The sequence below is a fragment of the Octopus bimaculoides genome, chromosome 9, assembly GCF_001194135.2.
Source record: "Octopus bimaculoides isolate UCB-OBI-ISO-001 chromosome 9, ASM119413v2, whole genome shotgun sequence".
NCBI classification, from domain to species: Eukaryota; Metazoa; Mollusca; class Cephalopoda; order Octopoda; family Octopodidae; genus Octopus; species Octopus bimaculoides.
In genome coordinates, this window is record NC_068989.1 from 92,827,648 (window position 1) to 92,831,358 (window position 3,711).

The following is a 3,711-nucleotide window of genomic DNA, read 5'->3' on the forward strand; positions in this document are numbered from 1 at the left end:
CACACACACACACACACACACACACACACACACACACACACACACACACACACGTATGCATATATAATATATATATATATATAACATACATACACATATAAATATACACACATATATGTATGCATGAATGTATACATATATATTTACACGTATGTGTATGTCTATATGTAAGTATGTATGTGTTTAAGTGAATATCTTCGGATACATGCAAAGAAGCGCCTGTATAGAAAAGATTGTAACCGTAATCAAGCAGTGAAATTAAACAGGTAAATGTTACGTGGATTCTACAGTCGCCTTGACAAGACATGATACTGGCGTCAGTTCTCGCAAATTGCGGAACTATCAAGAGAAAATCCATTAAACTCTTGAAATGAATCAAGACCTATACCACTATTCCAAAAAGTTTGAGGAAGATCACTCGAACGGTTATATAAAGAGGATGAAGAGCTACTGAGGTGTGAAAATATATATATTGCAGCGCGAAGCCGCTGCAGCAGCGAGAAACCTTTGTTGGGGAAAAAATGTGCAAGTGTAGTTAACGAAAATGCTGAATAAAAAAATGCACCATGAAAAAAATGGACGGTAAATAACAGTATCGACAGACCAGTAGATTTTTACCCCTCGAGGAAATTGCTTAAATCCTGAACCACGTCAAAAAAAAAAAAATAATAATATAAGAACGGTAGCAATAATAGAGAAAGAACCGTTGCCATTCCATGGACACGTTTAGGAACAATAAGAAATGAATGGACGATACAAACAGCTCAAAACACAATTCCTAGCCATTCATAAAACTCTTCATATCAACAAAACACTAAATGAAAGAACGATTATGGTAATGAATTTATCGAAAACATATTTACTTGATGTTATCCGTGATCGATCAGTTTGCTAAAGAATAACCAGCACAAATTGAAGCCCTCGGCTTTTGGGTATTGAATGTGTTACAGAATTGTATTGCAATAACCATTCACCAAGAGATAGGAGTAAGAGATCGATCGAAATGATAAACCAAAAAAAGTTACCTATCACAAAGAAAGAAAAAATCGGACAGGCTTTAGCAAAACATCGGAAATTTGGATACTGTCATTAGATGCAGAGTGAATAATGAATTAACAAACCACTAGCTATGACTTGGTGGCTGACTATCGAAAATTTACGGAACTGTGGACGTACAAACGCCAAGTGAAAGCTTCGTTATCGAGGAATTTACAAGAACACGAGATTATCGACCGTTAATGTGCGTTTGACAAACAAGCTATATACCGCACATTGAAATACCATACAATGAAGGTTGTGAATACATGTAGTTGTGATGCTTGTGCCTGGTGTACCCTTGTCGAACGGGTAGTCACGATGGGTATATTGGGTTTCGTATATTTGTACCCAAATGTCACTTTGATGTTGTTTGCTGTTCTCTCATTCAATAATAATAATGGTTTCAAAGTTTGACTAGCAAATTTAGTGGACAGCTTAAGTCGACCTCAGTGTTTAACTGGTACTTATTTTATCGATACCGAAAGGATGAAAGGTAAAATCGACCTCGGCGGAATTGAAACTCAGAACATAAAGACGGACGAAATGTCACTAAGCATTTTGTCCGGCGTGCTAACGATTCTGCCAACACGCCGCCTTAATATGGACAGTAATGATAATTATCAATTAACAACGATGGACGCTGTGTATATACACAGAGATGCATATACACAAACTCATATACACCAGTGGTTCTCAGCCATTTTTTGCTTATGGATTCCTTCGATTCCTATTTCACTCAGAGGGACGCTCATGGCCGTATGGACCCAGGCTGAGAACTAATGATATACACATATACACAAAAATCACACAAACACACTCACATACACATATTCATGTACACACGTACACATACTTGTAATAATATGCATTGGCACGCATACTTCCATACAAATGCATACACACACATCTATACCCGTGCAGACATAACATTCACCCATATGCTCTTTCACACGTTGCACACGCTTACATAGACGTACAGTAATAACTCGCCATATCGCGGTTCACCTATCACGCCCTCAGTACATCGCGGATTTTTCTCGCTTATTATATGTAAATATAATATAATATAATATAATATAATATAATATATATATATATATATATATAAAATAATAATAATATTAGGGACACAATCCAAAATTACAGGTAAAAACTCAATTAAAATCAAATTATAAAAAATTAAAATTAAATTCAGCTTTACATAAAAAATTAAAATTAAATTGAGCTTTATGTGATAGTGGATTTTTATCGATGAGTTCATGAAACTTGGTTCTTTTCCCTAAAATTATATATTTATATATATTGTTGTATTTGGGGATGGTCATGTTGCCAGTTTAGTCAATAAAAACACACGCACTATATATTTGGTGTTAATTTGTTTCAGCTTTATATTACATTACATTACATTAATCATATTTCGGCTGAAGCAAATTAACACCAAATATAGAGTGCGTGTGTTTTTATTGGCTAAACTTGCAACATGACCATGTATGTATGTATGTATTATACTTATATATACATACATATGTACATACATATAAGCGTTCAGGCGAGTGTACTGGCGTTGATGTGGCAACGTTTGAAATATTGTCTAGGCAAATGCAGCTGATGAGGACTGATCAGATTTACGATGACAAACGTATTTGAAGAGTCTGAAGCCCAGGTACTGCATTATCCGATTCTGGGTATCCATTTATCTGATGTTCTTCCTAGAATGCACTCACAACGTCTTTGCCAGTATTTACGCAGTGAAGCTTTACAATAGCGTCGTATTTGTATCAACTGCTATTTCCACTAAATTTTGGTGCCTTGTTGTACCACTAATCTGTATTTTTTTTTATATATGTATATATGTGTGTCTATGTATGTGTGCGTGTGTGCGTGCGTATGTATATAAAGCACATTTCATCGCATTCACACTTTCTTCGCTACCACCCACAAGGGTTCAGACATACCATCTTGCTGGTCAGTTTGTGGTTGTTTGATGTATTGTACTGATCCACCTTTCTATCCTCTGCTTTTCCCCTCTACTTTAACCTCTCACTTCACAGATATATATCTCTTCCTGTAGTCATTTAAGGGATGTATCTCTACTTTCCTGTCCAACTTTTTGACCCCTTCTCCTTTATCACCTCGCCTCCTTGTCTTCTCACCCTTTTCGCGCCATCTCATTTGCTTGGCAATCTCTCTCCTCTTTCAATCACTCGCCCAATTCCAGTGATAAGCGTAATTCTCTCACGCACAAACCACGGGTCAGAGTGAAGAAACATTACATTTTACGACCCTCACGTCAAATAAACTTAATCAATCTTCCAAGCTCTGTAGTGACTGATGTTTTTCTCGCCACCGACCATCATTGGATTCATAGGACTCCTAATTTTATAATGATTTAATTTATTTTAATTCCAATTTTAATGAAGCGATATTTTATTTCCGAGTGTGGAATGCTTTATGCAGAGCCTGTCGTTAAAATGTTTGGAGCAGGTTGTTACAATGCTGGCATCTCGCCATTGCATACATCCATACAAGCGCACACACACACAAACACACACACACACACACACACACACACACACAAGTGCAGGCGTGGGTGTGTGATAAGAAGCTTGTTTCCCAGCCGCATGGTTCCGGGTTCAGTCCCACTGCGTGGCACCTTGGACAAGTGTCTTCTAC